The sequence below is a fragment of the Equus asinus genome, chromosome X (genome assembly GCF_041296235.1).
Source record: "Equus asinus isolate D_3611 breed Donkey chromosome X, EquAss-T2T_v2, whole genome shotgun sequence".
NCBI classification, from domain to species: domain Eukaryota; kingdom Metazoa; phylum Chordata; class Mammalia; order Perissodactyla; family Equidae; genus Equus; species Equus asinus.
The window spans coordinates 78045713-78066945 of NC_091820.1; the positions used below are offsets into that span (position 1 = coordinate 78045713).

Below are 21233 nucleotides of genomic sequence, written 5' to 3' on the forward strand. Positions count from 1 at the left end.
GTAGGTTGTTGTGAGAGTTCCACGGCACTGTAAATTAACTAAAAATCATTAAATTATATGCATAAGTGTATGAATTTTATAGTATATAAATTATTCTTCTACAAAGCTGTTAAGAAAATTAGGGAGCCCTGGAAAATGTGGTATCATTGAAGATGAGAGAATTATATTTTTCCAAAAGTAATATGAAGTTAACAGCAATAAGAGTCAAAAAAATGATGACATTCACTTAGAAAAATGAGGGTTGTTGATGATTCTGATAAGCGAAATTAAATGATTTCTTTCTGTTGTTTAGCAAAACGGTGGCTGTTTCTTCACAGTCTCTATAATTTAAGACATCTTGGTACTTTCATCAGAGTCGAATAGATAAAACTTGCACATTTTTGTCAAATTGTGTAAATAATAAGATTTTATTTTTTATTGACTTGAGTTTAGGGATGAACTTGGAAGGAAATTACATCTTTAAAATGTTTATTTTTCACACACAGTAATATGAAAAAAGACAGCTACAAGAATTTTCTGGCTTCTGAGCATTTAGCTGCAACATATCTAAATTGAATGCAGTTAAAAATCAACAATGAGCTCCAAAGAAAATTTGACTGAGCACCAAAGTAGGTCCATTCAAAAAGGCAATTATGTTACTGCTTTAAATTCAGAAGAACATATTGGCACTCCAACCTACAAAGGTAAATTCAGTCAACTCTTAGAGAAAACAAATTGGTTGGAAAATGCTCAGGAACCTGCTGCATGCTTGAGTAACAATAGTCAGCCTATCACAACCTCAGTCATCACTCAAGTCTTTCATGTGCCTCTGGAGGAGAACGAGTATGTGAATCAGCTTGGTAAAGATAGACGAGGAAAATTCTACCTAGATATCATGCAAAAGACTGGTGCCAATGTAGAATTAATTTTTGTCGAAGACCAGGGCCTCTACATTATAGTCTCTGGTGAAACAGAAACTGTCATGAAAGCTCAGAAGGAGATTTTTACATGGTTTCAGGATCGAGGTTTAACTGCAGTGTCCATTCCCGAAGAACAGCCGTGCTTTGTTACAGGCAAGACTGGAGGAGAAATGCAAGACTTAGAAGAAAAAGATGCAACCTACATCCAGAACTTATGCCCAGATAACCACAGCAACTGGATTAATACTGTGGGCATCAAAGAGGTCATGAAGAAGGATTTACATGAAGTCCTAGGTATGTCTACTGATCAAGACAAATGTGCTGTAGAGAAGTTAGATGAGAAAAAAGCATTTTTTCCTTCCACTCCTGGACCATCCAGTAAAACTTTTGACAAAATTATACCAGAAACAGAGGCACACATCCATGTTCCACCACCTAGTGTCAATCAGACACAAGTAGGCTTTACTGAAAAAAAGCAGCAGCTTAATGAGGCTCAGGCTTGTGTAAAGGAGATTTTTGACAGCACTAAAAAGAAAAACACACCCATCAATGCAGAGATGAAATTTCAGCACAAGTGTACCATAGGTCCCAAGAGAAATTCTGTGCAGGAGACCTTGCAAAGAAGTGGAATTTCAATAGAGATCTTACCCGTAGAGAGCATGTCAGCTTCTGTGACAGAGCAAGGTGAGCCTGGAAGCTCAGGGAAGGCATTTTCCAAAGCCAGTTCGAAGACCGAACTTTACACTGTTTCCTCGATCTTTGTACCTTCCTGGCTTCACAGATTTCTTATTGGTAAGAAAGGTTGTAATATATCTGAAATCACACACAGCATGCCAAAAGTTCACATAGAATTTACTGAAGGAGATCAAATTACAATAAAAGGACCAAAAGAAGATGTGAATTATGCTCAAGAACAAATTGAGGTCATAGTCAAAGATCTAATTAACAGGATGGATTATGCAGAAATCAATGTTGACTGTAAGTTTCACAAACATCTGATAGGGAAGAATGATGCCATCATAAAGCAAATTAAAGAGAGGAATAATGTTTCTGTGCTAATGTCACCTAAAAATGTAAAGAATAAATTGATTAGAATTGAGGGGGAATCTCAGGGAGTCCAACAAGCCAAGAGAGAACTTCTTGAACTTGCTGGTCATTTAGAAAATGAGCACAGCAAGGATTTAATCATTGAGCAAAGATTTCACCCTGCAATCATTGGGTGGAAAGGTGAACGGATCCATGACATCCAGAAGAAATTCCCAGAGGTGATGATTCATTTTCCTGACCAAGCACAAAAAAGTGACACAGTCCAACTTAGAGGGCCAAAACATGAAATAGAAAAATGCACACAATATTTGGAGAATGTGGTGGCAGACATTGTAGAGAGTAGCTATTCCGTAACTATTCCCAACTTTAAAAAGCCTCACAGAAATGTCAATGGAGAAGGAGGTGCAAACATAAAAACAATCTGTGCAGCAAGCAACACCAAAAGTAATCCTCCATCGGCAAGTGGCTACTCAGAAGATATTGTCATCAGTGGAAAACCTGCAAACTGTGAAGTAGCTTCTAACTGGATTCTTCCAACTCAGAAACATATAACCAATAGTTCAGAGGTAGAAATTTCTATTCCTTCCAATCTATACAAGTCTCTTACCGATTCTAAAGACTGTTTGATTGGTGCAATCATGCAAGAATGTGGAAGGATCCACATCCACTTTCCAAAAATGGACTCAGGCCTTCAAAGAGTCATTATTAGGGGCCCTGCCCAAAGTGTTGAAAAGGCCAAGACAAAACTGCTACAACTAGCAGAAGAAGAGCAAACCAAGAGTCATACTGTAATTCTCCACGTCAAACCACAGTATCACAAATTCCTCATGAATAAAAATGGTGGCAATGTTTCCAAAGTCTGTAATGAGACTGGAGCGCACATCATTTTCCCTATCCCTGAGGACAAGGATCAAGAATTGTTAACTATTAAAGGAACAGAGAAGGCTGTCAAAGATGCGCAAAAGGGACTAGCGGCACTAATTACAAATCTAGATAACATTGTAGAGGAGGACATACTGATAAATCCTGTTGACCACCATCATTTTTTCCTGAGAAGAGGCCCGGTTTTTCGCGAGATAACTGAGGAGTATGGTGGTGTTAGTATTAACTTTTCATATTCAGGAAAACAGAGAAGCAAAGTCACAATCAAAGGAGCAAAGCCTTGTGTGGAAGCCGCCAAAAAGCACATTCAGGAGATTACTGGGGACTTGGATAGTCAAGTCACAACAGAATGTATTATTCCCCAGAAGTTCCATCATTTTATCATGGGACAAATGTGTTCTCGAATCCAACAAATTACTAGAGATTATAATGTCCAAATCAAATTCCCAGATAAAGAGAACTCAGTTACTAATATGGATCCAACCATTCAGAAAAATGAGGAAGAAGTTAGGGAAAAGAGCACTACGGAAGCTGCTTCTATTTCCCCAAGGAAATGTGACACCATACTTATCTCTGGCCAAAAGGAAGAGTGTGCAGCAGCCATGGAAGCCCTTGAGGCTTTAATTCCTGTCACTGCTGCACTAGATGTGCCCTTTGACCCTCACCATTATATCATTGGTCAGAAAAGAAGAGAGATACGAAAGATAATGGATAGGTTTGAAGTTAATATACACATGTCAACACCTGGATTGGCATCTGATATCCTTTTTATCACTGGCCTTGCTGCAAACGTGGAGCAAGCCAAAGCTAGGTTACAAGAACTTGTCAAGGCTTTACAAAATGAAGTAAAAGATCAAGCATTAAGAAATTTTAAACTCAAGTTCACAGTAGACCCCAAATATCACCCTAAGATCATTGGTCACAAAGGGGTAGTTATTACTCAGATTTGCTTGAAGCATAAGGTTGCTATTCATTTTCCACGTAAAGGAAGTGATGAGACACAAGACCAAATCACCATCACTGGATATGAAAATAACACCATCGCTGCCCAGAATACAATCATGAAACTGGTGCATAAATTTGAAAAAAAAGGGTTACTAAGCAAATCCCAGTAAACCATCGTGTTCATGGCCAGGTTATTGGATTCCATGGAAAAACCATTCACAAAATCATGAATCAGTTCCAAGTAGATATCCATTTCTCTTCAAGACGATCCCAAAATCTAAATGTTGTCACTGTGACTGGACTCCCTAATAATGTCACAAAAGCCACTGCTCATATCCTCAATCTTGAGAAACATTATCTGGCTGTTATCAAAAAGCACGAGTCTCAACAGGAGCCTATGAAGAAGATCTCTCTGTGCAATTTATCCTATACTCCATCCAAGGATTTTGTAGTAAAAGATCTTCCCCGTACTGCAAACACAACTGAAATTATCCCAGACATAAACACGTCTGAAGATTTTCCCAGCTTGGGGAATCAAGTGGGTCCTAAGACTCACTCTTGGAGATGCAAACAAGAATGAACAACAACGACAAAAAAAGCGAAATTGTTCCAGCAAGCTTAAACATCCCATCAAAATTTGTTCTAAACTGACATAGCTTCTTGATCATTGGCACATTTCTTACACTGTTGTCTCCAGTGCATTCCTCTTTAAATTCTGCAGGCTATGTTATAATAAAGATAAGGTGCTCAATTCTGTGTCTTTGCAGTAATTACTAACACAGAGTCTAATTTACCACTCAGAAGCTGTTTCTGATATTTCTTTTATGAAACAGAGTTTCCATTATTTTAAATGTAGTTCATTAAAATATTAAACAAATACCACATACTTCCTAAATTTCATGGTCTGCTTAGCAAGTCATTATTCATTTATCTTTCCTTATGAGAAGTCAACAATATGGCAAGGAGATTACATCTGTGTCATCATCCCAAGGCATAAATTTTGACTTTGCAAAAACTAAAACAGATTGTGCTATTTTTATTCTTTTTTCATGTGTTATTATTTGCATTACTTCCCGTCTTCTCTTTTGTAGAGTTGAACCAGTTTCTTCGACAACAGTTAAAATGTTCATCTAACCTGGCTTATAGAATAGTGATAAAAATAAGCTTTGGACAGCACGATTACGTGCTGAGTGTTCTGTTGGAGCGATTGCATATCCAAAGTAGCATGGCAGTGATGTTAGAGGAGACAAAAAAGACCAAGGAATGTAAAGAATATCAAACTACCTAGAATTGCTTTGGTTTTTCAGACAATGTTTCTAACTGCCAATTGGGGGAGTGAGACTCCCATAATTTTTCATTCCTAGGCATACCCTTCAGAAGACTTCTTTAGGGAAAAAATGTCAAACCCAAAACAGACTGTGTTTTCATCTTCTTTTCAGTAATCTCCCAGGTCCGGTAAAATCTTAAGGTCATGATGCCAAGTCTTATTTTAGTGGATGATGTGGTTCCCTAATAAGATCCCCCCTGAAAAACTAACACACTCACCACTCAACCTGATGCTGATGTAATCAGCTGATGTCTGGCATCTACATCTACCCACCCCCAGCATTTTCCTCATCTCTAGTGAGCCACTTTGTGCAAGGTCATGTGTCCTTCCCAGGGGCAGCCTCCATCCAATGACTAGTCAACCCAGCTTCCTTCCCACCTTTCAAGACAATTATCCATGATCATCTCAAATCTGGAGCTCACCAAAAAGTAGGCTGAGTTCTTTGTTGTGACTGCATCAGAACTAAACTCCCTCTACCCAATTCTGTTGTGTTCATTCCCTAATAGTTGTTCATCTCAAGATGACTCTCCAGTTAACTTTTTGCCTACAAATGCTCTATCTCTGGGTCTGGTGCAGCAATAGTTAGATGAATTGATCTAAGAAACATCTTGTATGGGATGTGAGGGATATCAAAAGAGGGAATATGGAGACAGATGTTTAGTATCAAGGATTTTGACCAGATCTTAAGGAGTGGCTCACTTTCTTTTAAATCATCTCAGGTTTCCCTCTACCTGCACAATGCCTTTCCAAAACACCACAAACAAATGCCTAGTGTCACCCAGCATTTAATATCTCTTAATTTTGATTTGCTTTTATCATAGCATTTAGAATTAGAGGATTTACAAGATAATATGCAAATTCTTATACCATCGCCTACTTCATCATGCCAGGCTGTTCTTCCTGCAGAGGTGGGGCTGGATAGCGGTTTGGGGAGGAAGGATGCTTGGGTGAAGGTAGTGCACACACACTTCTGAGTTCAAATATATGCATTCAACTTAAATAAGCATTACCGAAGTTTCTTCACTTCCACAAGAAGTATATGAGTTCCTGATGGTCCACACCTTCACCAACAGCTAGTGCTAACAACCTGGCCTGGTGGGTATTATTTTAGCATAATATTGATTTTATGCCACTGAGTCAATGTCTTTCATGATTATAGGCATATTACCTATCTTTTTGTCCTAACCCATTAAGCTTAATTATTATGCTTCACACGAACCTGAGATATGATTATCCATGCTTGAGAAATGTTGCTAGCAGCATACTAGTTATTTCTGTTTGACCCTCATGAGCCCTATCCTCAATATCAACCATTGCTCACTAGAAACACTGGATCACAATTTAGAGTTTATTACTATTGTACACTATTTAGAGTGATGCACTAATTAAATTTACTCCAGGGCTATGAAAATAATTCCCTATTCTATATTTCATTTTGAATTATATTTAGCTATGTTATTCAACAAAACCATCAGAGTATCTGCAATGAGATTAAACAGAATATTAATATATTTCAGTAGTAAATTGTATAAAGACAATAACAATAAGAACAAAATCAACGTTATAAACACATATTCAAAGAAAATCTTCTCCCATGATAAAATTTCCAAAGAAAAATAAAAGCTCAAAAATTAAACACACTTTAAAGTTAAATTTGGAAGTTTCTTTCTCCTTTTCTATGCTCTGAAATAACTTAAGTACAATCGGATTATTTACTCTTTAAGCATTCATAGAATGAACTCTCTGAGTCCGTCTAGGTCATGTACATTCTTTGGGGAACTTCTGTGTTTTCTCTCTCATGGTCCCTTAGTCTATTGATATGGTTTTTTCTACATTTAATTTTCTAAATTGTTAAAATCTATTTATATTTTCAAATTAATTTTGGCATCGTTTATTATGATGAATTTTTCAAAATTCCCACTCTTCTGATGATTATTAGCATTTATGATTCCGTGTATTTGCACATACTTTCAGTTTAGATGTAAACATCGATTGTGTTAAGCCACTGAGATTTTGACTTAAATCTAATTACCTAATTAAGTCTACTTAAACTATTTCACAGAAAAGAAAACGAGGGAAAACTTCTAAATTCTCTAAAGAATTAGTATGATATTAATGCAACATACCACCCAAAATTGCATGAAAAATCTTGAGACCAATCTTTTTTATGAACATTGATGCCATACTTAAAATAAAGTACTAGCAGATTCCAGCAGTATTAAAAAGCTTATCCTGAGTGAATGAGGTGTGTATTCCACGAATATCTGTTTTTAATAATTAGGAAATAATTTTTATATAATTATTCCATTGGCATAATGCATCATATTGATAGAGATACGAGATAAAGAGAAAAATCATGTACTATCCATAGAGTAAGATAAAACATGCTACAAATTAAATACCTATTGTTATTTTATAAAACCATTAACTGAATAGTAACTGGTGGTTAATTTGCTAACATTGCACACGCACACTGGTACTGACATACTATATAAGTGATGATTCTACACTAGAAGTTTTCCTGTTAAAATTTGGAATAAAAAATGACCACTTTCTACAATAACCTTTAAGATTGTGTTGTATTGCAGTTATCAGCCAAAATAATAGGAATGTGAATGCAATTTGTAGCTAATGACTAGAAAGGGAGATACTAAAGTATCTGTATTGGCAGGTGATGTAATTCTATATATGAAAACATCAAATATTCAATGGAAAACTATGATACACAATAAAATAATTTTACAGGTGAGCAGAACATAAAATCAAAATACAAAAGTGAATGGCTTTTTATTAGAAGCAATATAAAGTAGACAATATTGGATAGTAAACCTTACTTGTAATAAATAAATATAGATAAGTAAAATAGGCGTAAACTTAACAAGAAATGACCAAAACTTACATAATTAAGGTTAGAAAACACTCTTGAAAAATATCAATGAAGATTTGAAAAAATAGAAAGAAATTAGGCAGTATGCATTTAAGGCAATCTTAATAAAAATACTATAATTTCTTTTTTTCCCTGTGTCTTGACAAGTTGATTATAAATTTTCAAAGAAAAGATATGATTAGCTAAGAAAGCCCTGCTAAAGGAAAATATTCAAGAATCCACAGACCTACCTGATATTAAACACTAATTATACAGACTCAATTATTAAAATATTGTGATTTTTTACCATATAAATACATAAGGCAAGGCAATAGAATAGACAACCTCAAAGCAGGCTCAATAGGTCATAGAAATTTAGTATCTGAAAAAGCATAAAGGGTGTGTTAAATAGTGAAGGCTTGTGTATTGGTTTGCTAGGGCTACTGTAAAAGAGTACCACAAACTTGGTGGCCTAAAATAGAAGAAATTTATTCTCTCACCGTTTCAGAGCTCGAAGGCTGAAATCGATGTGTTGAGAAGCCTATATTCCCTCAAAATGCTCTAGGAGACCACCTATTCCTTGCCTTTTCCAGCTTTTGGTGATGGTTGGCAATCCTTCTGGTGTCTTGGCTTTTAGACCCATCACTCCAATCTCTGTCTCCATCTTCACATTCCCTTTCCCTTGTATGTGTCTGTCTCCTATTTCCTTTTTTCTTATACAGACACTGGTCATTCAATTTAAGGCACACTCAGGCAATTGAGGATAATTTCTTCCTGTGATCCTCTATTATATATGCAAAGACTTTTCTCCCAAGTAAGATCTTACTCACAAATTCCAGGGGTGAGCACAAGAGCATGTCTTATTGGGGAAGAGAGTTGCCATTCAACACACCATAGCGTGGATGTGTGAAAAGTCATATGGAAAAAGATGAAACAACCTTTTCCTTATTCCAAATAATTGTAGAAACTTTAAGTAGAAGATAGAATCAAATATGAAAGTTATAGAAGAAAGCATGAGTGAAATCCTATATTATTTTCCAAGATTAGTAGTTAATAATGCTCATGTCTATAACAGGTGCTCAATAAGACCTAAGTGACAGAAAGTAGAAAAAGAAAATCTTGGTTCTAGCTTTTCCATGATTAAGTGTGATAATAACTTTGCTATCATAAAACCACCACACTGTGAGGAAAAATATTTACCTTAGCAAACTGTGTACTCCCTCAGAAATTGCTATTTGAGGCATTTTTTACTTCTGGTTCAGTTCATACACTTGCAGTGGTGGTAGCCCGAGGCTAATTTGAACAACTTTCCTCATACAAACTTTCTTCTTCACTTTGAGCCCAACATCATTGGCCCATCAGACTGGAGGAATATAGTCTCAGTTTAGTGGTATAGCCTTCACTCTCTCCTCTGAGCAGGTATATTTAGTTCTACGACTTTTTCCATTGTCACATGCAGAGGAAAAGCTTAGGTCAGCTAAATCTCTAGAAAGAATTTATTCTATTTCCAATTTGTTTTATCTTGAGAATCACAGCTAAAAATTTCCTGAACTGGTGATGATGTTGATGCCACTGGATCCTGAGCCCCAAAGGACTTTATGAAAACCAATAATTCTGCTTTTCCTTTATTTTTGAACAAGTTTGACATGCTTCATCAAGGGCCAAGTGAGAACAGCAAGGCTCCCTTATGAGATATCTTTGAAGTTCACATTGTAAGTAATTGATTATTTTCCACTCAAGAGATAATGGACAAGCAAAATTAATTCAAAATTTGTCATTTTACTTCCATTCCTGGTCCTTGAGATAACTCACAGGACAACACTGCCAAACCAATCTCACTTGAATAAGCAAGTTTATGCAATATGAAGCTTTACTAGTAGTTTCAAGGATACAAGCAATCAACAGGCCCATCAAAACAGCAAGAAGTCTGAGACATTGAGATAAATTCATGAGATACTTTCTTCCAACAATAGACGTGTTCTTTGGCTTAAGTTCGAATATAAGGGCTGCAAATATGGTTTACAATGACCACACATAGCCCAGAGCATTTTAGGTTATAAGCCATCTGCATTATATACTCAGGTAGTTAGATAGCTTACATATTATTTTCTAAGAATCAAGTCCTCAGGAATCTGTAAATTCTGGGATTGTTTACCATTAGCTATGTGAAATCAAGGACATCCTGTTGATATCATTTTATTGATAAGGACACTACTCCTTACTGCTATCATCAGTCTATTGACCAGTATGTTTACAAGAGAGTTCTAATGACTTGTATCCTTTCTTCTTGGACTTTTCTTGGAGAGAAATGGAGCATAGATCATTTTTTAGATCCTCTTCTAACTTTAAATTAAGAACGCTTAGGGAGTATAACTAAAGCTGCCTACCTACAAGTGAGGACTCATAGTGTAATGCTAGAATACCACGAGTGCTGAGTAGGATAGAGAAATTGTCTATTATGAGCTGAAAGATATCAACATTGGTCTGTCCACTAGTGAGCAGAAAAATAAATGATCACGTCATAGCTTTTGTCCATTTTCTTCTATAGAGTTGTATCTTCTTTTGCTCACTCATAAGAACAACAACAACAAACCTTGGAAGGAGTAGAATCTGATTTCCATAAGTGTCACTTATATTACTTCAAATGTCCAGTTTTCAACAAAATCATGAGACATGGAAAGAAACAGGAAAGTAAGACCTATACAAAGAAAATAAGATAGTCAATATAAAGTGACTCTGAGGAAGCGCAGATGTTCGCCTTACTAGACAAAGAGTTTAAATCAGCAACTATAATTATATATTATATTTTATAATCACTATCACCCAGCAACTAAAAAACAAAGAGCCAATAGAAACCAGATGTGAATAATTAAAGGAAAGTATGAAAACAATGTCTCATCAAATGAAGATTATCAATAGAGATATAAATTATAACAAAAGGACCTGATAGAAATTCTGGAGTTGCACAGAAGACTAACTAAAATGAAAATTTCACTAGATGGGCTATACAGCAGATTTGAACTGGTAGAAAGATAGAATAAGGAAACATGAAGACAGATCACTTTAGGTAATCCAATCTAAATAGCAAAGAGAATGAAAGAATGAGGAAAAATAGCCTCACAGACCCATGAGGCACTATCCAGTATAATGACATGTGCAAAGTAGGAGTTCCAGAAGGAGAGGAAAGAAAGTTGTAGAAGAAGTGTTTGAAGAAATTATCGTCAAAAACATGCCAGTTTGATGAAAAAAGTGTAATCTGTAGTTGCAAGAAGTTCAACAAATTTTAAAAGGATAAACTCAAAGAGATCCACATCTACATACATCATAGTCAAACTGCCAAACTAAAGATCCAAGAGAAAATCTTGAATGTAACAAGAAAAAAGCAACTTATCATGTATAAGAGATCATTGATAAGATTAAAAACTTGTTGCTCACCAGGAACCACTGAGGTAGAAGGCAGTACAATGATATACTCAAAGTGCTGGGAAAAAATCTATCAACCACAAAATCTATATCCAGAAAAACTATTCCAAATCTGAGAAGAAATTAAGACATTTCTCTGTAAAGAAAAATAGAATGTGTTGCTAGTAGATCTGACCTACAAGTAATATTAAAATGAACGCTTTAAGATGAAATGGACACTAGAGATTAATGAAAATCCACATAAAGAAATAAAGTGCACCAGTAAGATTAAAGACATAGGGAACTACAAAATACAGTATAAATTTAATTTTGTGTCTAACTCCTTTTCTTATTCCATAACATTGAAAAGACAGCTGTATAAAAGATTAATCACAGCTTTCTTTAAAGGTCTTATACACAAAGATAAAATTTGTACAAAAATAATGCTGCCATGGATGGGGATGGAAAACAGCTCTATCAGACCCAAATTTTTGTATAGTATTGAAATTAGGTTGGAATTAATCTGAGCTATATTGTATTAACTAACAATACTCTTTCCAGTCCTTGGAGGCAAGAACAAGGAAAATATTGCAAAAACATACGGAGAAAAAAGAATTAAAATTGCATTCTACAAAATATCCATTAAACAGAAAAGTAGGCAATAATGGAGGAATAGAGGAAAAAATAGACACATGATAAACAAAAATAGCAATTTGGCAGATTTAAATTCTACCTTAAAAATGGTATTAAATGCAAAGAGACTCAAAATTTCAATCAAAAGGCAGACACTAGAGAAATGGATACAAAAAGCATTATCTAGCTATACGTTGTTTCAGAGAGAGACACATTTTACATTCAAAGACATTAACAGTATAAAAATAAAGCATAGACAAGGATACGCCACAAAAATGACTTAAAGAGATTTAGAGTGGTTATAATAATATCAGAAAGAAACACTTGAAGAGAAAACAATGTTACTAGAGACAAAGAAGGACATTTTATAAAAAAGATCCAATCTATCAGGAAAAGATAAGACTTCTAAACACATGAGCACCTAACAATAGAGTCCCTAAATACATGAAGCAGTAAATGATAGTCTTGCAGAGAGAAACAGACGATTCAACAATAACTATGGAAAATTCTATGCCCAACTTCGGACAATGGATTAAAAATCTAGGCAGAAGATCAACAACAGAATAGAAGACCTAAACAAAAGTCTAAACCAACTGGACTTAACAGACATCTATGAATATCTCCACTGAGCAGCATCAAAATACACATTCCTTTCAAGTGCACATGGAACATTCTCCAGGGAAATGCTTCGAGATTAATGAAAATAAAGCACAACATACCACAACTCAGAGAATGCAGCTAAAGCAATGCTAGGAGGAAATTTTATAGCTATAATGTCTATACTGAAAATGAAGATCTCAAATAAATACTTTAAATTTCCACCATAAGAAGCAAGAAAGAAAAGTGAAAACTGAAGTCAGGATAGCAGATAGCAGAATGAAGGCCATAATAAAGACCAGAGTGGAAGTTAACAAAATATAGAATAGAAAAGCAGTAGAAAAAAATGAACAAAGTTAACTCATACATAGTCAATTGATATTAGATAAGAGTGCCAAGATAATTCAATTGGGGAATGAATAGTCTTTACAAGAAATGGTGCTGGGAAAACTTAATATCCACATACAAAGGAATGCAGTTAGACTTCTACTTCACAGCCTACACCAGAATTCAATCAAAAAGAATCAAAGAGCTAATGAGAAGATCCGAAACTATAAAATTATTGGAAAAAATATGAGTGAATCTTTGTAACCTTGGATTAGGTCATGGTTAGTTATGTATGGTACAAAAAGCAGAAGAAATAAACAAAGATAGATGAACTGGACATATCAAAATTAAACATTTTTTGTTTCAAAGGCTACCATCAAGAAAGTAAATTGGTTGAGGCCAGCCCGGTGGCACAGCAGTTAATTTCAGACATTCCACTTCAGTGGCTCGGGGTTCACTGGTTAAGATCCCAGGTGTGAATCTACGCACTGCTTGTCAAGTCATGCTGTGGTGGGTGTCCCACATGTAAAGTAGAGGAAGGTGGGCATGGATGTTAGCTCAGGGCCAGTCTTCCTCAACAAGAAAGAGGAGGATGGGGCGGGCAGATATTAGCTCAGGGCTAATCTTCCTCAAAGTAAAAATAAAAATAAGAAACTAAATTGGTCAACAAAAACAAAAATAAACAAGTGGGGTTACATTAAACTGAAAAGCTTTTGCACAACAAACTATACACAAAATGAAAAGAATTTTATTTTCTTTTGCTTGCTGATTAATGGAAGAAAATATTTGCAAATCATATATCTGATAAGGAACTGATATCCAAAATATATAAAGAACTTATACAACTCAGTAGCAAAAACATAAACAAGCTGACTAAAAACTACCAAGAATATCTGAATACACATTTTTCCAAAGAAGACATGCAGATGGCCAACAAACACATGAAAAGATGCTGAACATCACTAATCATTAGGGAATGCAAATCAAACCCACAATGAGATATCATCTCACACTTGTTAGAATGGCTATTTTCAAAATGATAAGGGATAGCAAGTGTTGGTGAGAATGTGGAGAAAAGAACTCTTGTGCACTGTTGGTGGGAATGTAAATTTGTGCTGCCACTATGGAAAATGGTATGGAGTTTCCTCAAAGAATTAAAAAAATAAAACTGCCATACAATCCAGCAATTCCACTTCTAGATATTTATCTGAAGAAAACAGAAACACTAACTGAAAAAGATGTATGGACCCCATGTTCATTGCAGCATTGTTTACAATAGCCAAGATATGGAAACAACCTACGTGTCCATCAATGGCTGTGTGGATAGAGAAATTGTGGAATATATATACACTTGAATAGTATTTGGCCATAAAAAAACAATGAAATCTTGACACTTGTGGCAACACGGCTGAACTTGAAGGGCAACATGTAAGTGACATAATTTAGACAACGAACAACAAATGATGTATGATCTCTTTTATATGTAGAATCTAAAAAAACAAAAACAGAAAATTGAAGCTCACAGATACATAGGAGAGATTGGTGGCTGCCACAGGCAGGGGGGTGGGAGGTAGGAGAAATGGATAATGGTGGTCGAAAGGCACAAGCTTCCAGTTATAAAATAAATAAGTAATGCGGAAGTAATGTACAGCATGGTGACTATAGTTATTAATCCCCTATCGCATATTTCAAAGTTGCTTAGAGAGTAGATCTGAAAATTTCTCATCAAAAGAAAAAATCTATTCAAGGTGCTGATGTTGACTAGACCTATTGTAGTGATCGTTTTGCAATGTATACAAATATGGAATTCTTATGTTGTATGCCTAAAACTAATGTAATGTTATGTATCGAGTACACCTCAATAATAAAAAAGTGAACTGGAAGGAAATATTTGAAAATCATATATGTGGTGAGTGATTGTATCTAGAATATATAAAGAACTCTTACAACTTAACATTAAACAAGACAAATAACTCAATTACATGCTGTGAAATTTATTTGAATAGACATTCCTCCCAAGATGATATGAAAAAGTTCAATAAGCTATGAAAATATGCTTAGCATCAGTAGTCATCAGAGAAATGAAAATAAATAAAGTAAAGGGCACCATTCACACCCAGTAGAATAGCTATAATAAAAAAGACAATAACAAGTGTTGACAAGGATGCGGAGAGGTTGGAATGATTATACCTCGCAAATCAGAGTAGAAAATGATGTACTCACCATGAGAAACAGTTCAGAAATTCCTGCAAAAGATAAATAGAGACCCAGAAATTTCATTCTTACACATATACTCAGGAGAATTGAGCACAAATGTTCACATAAAATCTTGTACCTGCGTGTTCCTGAGAGCATTATTCAGAATAACCCAAAACCACAAACAACCCAAATGTACTTAAATTGACCTGTGGATAAACAAAATTGTGGTATATCCACATAATGAACACTTGACAATGAATAGGAAAGATATACTGATATATCTTACAGGATGGATGAACCTTGAAATAGTAGGCTAATTGAAAAAAATTCAAACACAAAAGACCACATATTGTAAGATTGTATTTATATGAGATGAGCAGAATAGACAAATATGTAGAGATAAAAAATAAAGTAGATTTTTGGTTGGCTAAGGTTAGGATTAGAAGGGAATAGGAATTGACAGCTAATGGGTTTGTTTTTGGGGTGATGAAAATGATCTGGGACTAGATTGTGGTGATTTTTGCACCACTTTATGAATATACTAAAACCACTGAATTGTGCACTGTTTTTTTTTTTTTTTTTTTCTTTTTACTTTGTGACCTACTTTGCTCGCTTAAGAGTGGATCAAAGACATTGTTTCATATCAATACATTGTGACTAAGAAATTCTTCACTGAAGTCACTTATCCTATGGAAATAAAGTAGAGATGCCAAAAATGCTTGTGTGCCAGGCTGGTATTTCCTCTACTGTTTATAGCTGTGTTGTCCATATCGTGGCCACAAACCACATGTCATTATTTTTTTAATTTAATTATTTATGACATTTGTAATCAAGTTTATTAAGTGAACTAACTTCAGATTTTTACCACATCATCACACTTTTCCTTCAGCTTTGTGAGTATATAGCAGTTCTCCTCTTTGATAGTTTATTATTATTATTAATTTTTCTGACAGTCTTCACCATTTCTCTAACCTCCCACCTCTTGCAATCACCAATGAGTTCTCTGTATCTATGAGCTTGGTTTTGTTTTGTTTTTATTTTTCAGATTCCATGTACAAGAGAGATCATATGATATTTGTCTTCCTCTGTCTGAATTATTTCACTTACATAATGCCCTCAAGATTTATCCATGTTCTCAAAAATGGCAAGATTTCATTCTTTTCTAGGGCTGAATAATATTCCATTTAATTATATACCATGATTTCCTTATCCATTCATCCATCAAGGGACACTTAGGTTGTTTCCATATCTTGGCTATTGTAAATAATACTATAATGAACGTGGGGGTGCACATATATACATATTATTTTGGGTGAAGAAGATTGTCTCTGAGCTAACATCTGTGCCAATCTTCCTCTGTTTTGTATGTGTGACACCATCACAGCGTGGCTTCATGAGTGGTATGTAGGTCTGCAGCTGGGATCTGAACACACGAACCTTGGGCCATCGTTGTGAAGCGCGTGAACTTAACCACTATGCCACTGGACCGGCCCCAGGGGGCACATGTTTTTTAAGTTAGTGTTCTTGTTTTCTTCTGATAAATACCCAGAAGTGGAATTGGTAGATCATATGGTAGTTGTATTTAATTTTTTGAAGAACTTCCATACTGTTTTCCATAGTGATTTCACCAATTTACAACCCAGTAACACGCACAAGGGTTCTCTTATCTCTGCATCCTTACCAACACTTATTTCTTGTCTTTTTGATTATAGCCATTCTAACACGTGTGAGATGATATCTCATTGTGGTTTTGATATGCACTTCCCTGATGATTACTGATGTTAAGCATCTTTTCATGTACCTGTTGGTCACCTGTGCATCTTCTTTGGAAAAATGCCATTTCTGTCTCCTACGTGTTCTTTTAATTGGACTGTTCTTTTGCTATGTAGCTGTATGAGTTATTTATATATTTTTAATATCAGCTCCTTATCAGATATATGATTTGCAAATATTTTTCCTATTCATTATGGTGTGATTTCATTTTGTTTATGATTTCCTTTGCTGTGCAGAAACTTTTTAGTTTGATGTAGTCCCCCTTACTTATTTTTTTATTTGTTGCTTTTGCTTTTGGCATTTGACTCAAAAAATCATCACCAATCCCAATGTCAAGGAGCTTAGTGCATATGTTTTGTCTAGGAGTTTTATGGTTTCAGGTCTTACACTGACGTCTTTAATCCATTTTGAGTTCATTTTTGTGTATGGTATAAGATAGTCTTTGAGTTGCATTCTTTTTCAGGCAGCTATCTAGTTTCCCCAACATAATTTGTGGAAGAGACCAGTCTTTTGCCCAATGTATCTTCTTGGCTCCTTTGTTGTAAATTAATTGACCTTGTATGTGTGAGCTTCTTTTTCAGCTCTGTGTTTTGTTCAGTTGATCTGTGTGTTTGTTTTTACGCCAATATCATACTGTTTTAATTACTACAGTTTGTGCCATAGGTTGAAATCATGGCATTATACCTCCAGTTTTGCTCTTCTTCCTCAAGACTGCTTTAGCTATTTGGGGTCTTTTCGTGTTGCCAGAGAAATTTTCAAATTATTTGTTTTATTTCTGTGAAAAACACCATTGGTATTTTTAGAGTGATTGCAATGAATCTGTAAGTTGGTTTGGGTATTGTGAATGTTTTAACAGTGTTGATTCTTTAAATCCATGAGCATGAAACATCTTTCCACTTGTTCATGGATTCTTCAATTTCTTTCCTTAATGCTTTACAGTTTTCAGTATAGAGATCTTTCACTTCATTGGTTAAATTGATTCTCAGGTATTTTATTCTTTTTGATATAATTGAACTGGGATTGTTTTCTTAAATTCCATTTCTAAGAATTCATTATAAGTATATAGAAAAGCAACATATTTCTGTAAATTGATTTTGTATCCTGTAATTTCACTGAATTTATTTATTCACTCTAACAGTTTTTTGATGGACTCTTTAGGGTTTTCTCTATATAATATCATGCCATCTGCAAACATTGTCAATTTCACTACTTTCTTTCCAATTTGGATGCCTTTTATTTCTTTTTTTTTCTTTTTCCTAATTGCTCAGGCTAGGATTTCCAATACTATATTGAATAAAGTGGCAAGAGTGGGCATCCCTGTGTTTTTTCTGATCTTAGAGGAAAAGCTTTCAGCTTTTCACCATTGAGTAGGATGTTAGCTGTGGCTGGTTATATATGGCTTTTATCATATTGAGGTACGTTACCTGTATATCCGCTTTGTTGGGAGGTATTTTTTATCATAAAAGGATGCTAAATTTTGTCAAATGCTTTTTATGCATGTATTGAGTTGTCCATATGATTTTTATTCTTCAGTTTGTTAATGTGTTGTATCACATTGATTGATTTATAGATATTGAACCTTTCTTGCATCCCTGGAATAAATCTTAGTTGATCATGGTTTATGATCATTTTAATGGATTGTTGAATTTAGTTTCTTAATATTTGGTTGAGCATTTTTGCATCTATGTTTATCAGGAATATTGGCCCGTAATTTTCTTTTTTTGTGGTGTTCTGGTCTGGTTTTGGGATCAGGGTCCTGCTGACCTCATAAAATGAGTTTGGAAGAGTGCCGTCCTATTCTGTGTTTGGGGAAAGTTTGAGAAAGATGGGTATTAACACTTTGGATGTTTGATAGCATTCACCAGTGAAGCCATCTGGTCCTGGGCTTTGGTTTGTTGGGAGGTTTTTGATTACTGATTCAATCTTCTTGCTAGGAATCAGTCTGTTCAAACTTTCTATTTCATCATGATGCAATCTTAGTAGGTTGCATATTTCTAAAAATTTATCCATTTCTTCAAGATTGGCCAACTTGTTGGCATATTATTATTCACGGTAGTCTCTGAATCATGCACTTTAAAGGGATAAAATTTACAGTATGTGGATTATTCCTCAATAAGGCTATTGAAAAAAGCAAATAGACTATAGATAGTTTAAAGCAGAAATAAGAGCAGTGAGTATATAAAGTTGTTTTTATCATATGTTGAAACAATTTATATGTCAGAAATAATGGAGAATATGGAGTTATCGGAAACATACTGTTTAAGATTCCTACAGGGGATGGCCCTTTGGCCTAGTGGTCAAGTTCGCACGCTCCCCTTTAGTGGCTTAGGGTTTCACTAGTTTAAATCCTGGGCACAGACATGGCACCACTCATAAGGCCATGCTGTAGCGGCATGCCACATGCCACAACTAGAAGGACACACAACTAAAAAATATGCAACTATGTACTGGGGAGTTTTGGGGGGTAAAGCATAAAAAATAAAGGAAGACTGGCAAGAGTTGTTAGCTCAGGTGCCGATGAATTCTTAAAATATTTATGAAGTGGTACAATATTAACATAAGCTAGACTGGTAAGAGTGCATATTTTAATATCTAGAGTGAATGTTAACATACGCAGATGTATGCCTACAATGTCAGTAGTGGAAATAAAATGGAATATTAAAAACACCTATTAATCTAAAGGAGGCAGGAAAGATGAAACAAAGGAACTGAAAAAAGCAAATAGCAAGATGGAAGGCTTAAACCAAACAACAAGAGTAATTACTTCAAATGTAATGTACTAAAATCTCCAACTAAAGCCATTGTCACAATGAATTAATATACAAGCCTCCACTATATGCTATTTACGAGATGATATGCACTTTAAATATAAGTGCAAAGACATGGATAGTTTGAATGTAAAGCCATGGAAAAGTTACACCATATAAGCAGTAATCCAGTGACCATTTTAATATCTGGCCACACAACCATAGCTATTATTATGGGTCTAAGTTAGCAATCAGATTCTTGAAATGCAGACTTTAATCTGCTAGTGAAATTGCTTAGCTTTATAGAAGGATACAGGCAGTACAGCAGGTTGGACATCTTTATCTCATTGAAAGTCTCATCAGCTATCCAATTGCACAGCTTCTTTTACCCTTTCACTTGCATTAATCGATGATGGGGTGTGATAAAAAGAGTCAAAGATAACTCAAGTTACCTTAATGTATAGAAACTTTACCCTCAATTTCTGTGTAATATTTTAACTGTCCTAGTAATTCATGCCAATTCACTTTTCCCCCAGCTCAGGTTCTGCCCCATACAACAGGCAAGATCCAACACTTCCATTGCTCTTGACTGTGCAATTTCAAAACAGTCTTGTGAGAAGTCATTGAGGCCGTTTCCAGAGAGGTCTACATCAGTCCACATCTGACTTCGATCTTTTACTCACATTCCATCCCCGTGATCATGACTAAGTACTTTAACATTCAGTTTTCCTAAGATATCCTCTGATATCTTCTTCGACAAGCAAAATTTCAATTTCAATATTTTATAAGAAGGCTAAACTATGTCATATACTTAAGAACTGTAAAATCAGTCTTATGCCTATTGAGGTATTCATATTCCTTTCACAAGAGATGTTAGCCTATACAAAAATTCAGCAAGTGTTTTAATATTGCCTAAATAATTAAAATATTTCCCATCTATCAATTGCCACTTGAACTTTCTCGAAGATATTGATAAAGCTATTAGTTCTGTTCTCAATTTATCTAAAGCCAAGTTACTTACTTTTCTAATACATTTATGTAGGAATCACATATTTTGTGGGTTTTAAGTCAATTTATCACAAGTATATTTCCATCTTGGGGATCACACTTAGTTTACATTTCATTTCCTTAACTTTCACAACTAAATCTATGAGAATTGGCCCCACCAAAAAAGGGGCATGGATAAAAGATTAAATCAATGCTTAGTACACTAAGCTTATCTCAATTTTCAGTGTAATTGTCCTATCCTTCTGTTATTAAACAGAAACTTACCATACCCATATACCACAAATTTCTATGGGCGGTTACTAGATTCCGCTGATTGTAAAGCCAGAGTTCTATCTCATCCTGGAGCATAACCTAAAACCAAATGGTACCACTTTTTGCTGATACTTATTCTGTATTACTGTTGTCTTAGTCTGTTGAAGCTGCTATAACAAAAAGGGCATAAACTAGGCGGTTTATAAACAACATCTATTTCTGAAAATTCTGGAGACTGAGAAGTCGAAGGTTACAGTGCCAGCAGATTGGATGTCTTCTAGCGTAATCCCACTTGGTGGAAGGGAGGCAGCAAAGGATTTCTCTGGGGT

At 35.1% G+C, this 21233-nt stretch overlaps 1 pseudogene; it reads left to right on the forward strand.

Moving 5' to 3' along the window:
- Window positions 1-574: 574 nt before the first annotated feature.
- LOC123282705 (vigilin pseudogene) lies at window positions 575-4353 on the forward strand (annotated as a pseudogene).
- The last annotated feature ends 16880 nt before the right edge of the window (window positions 4354-21233 follow it).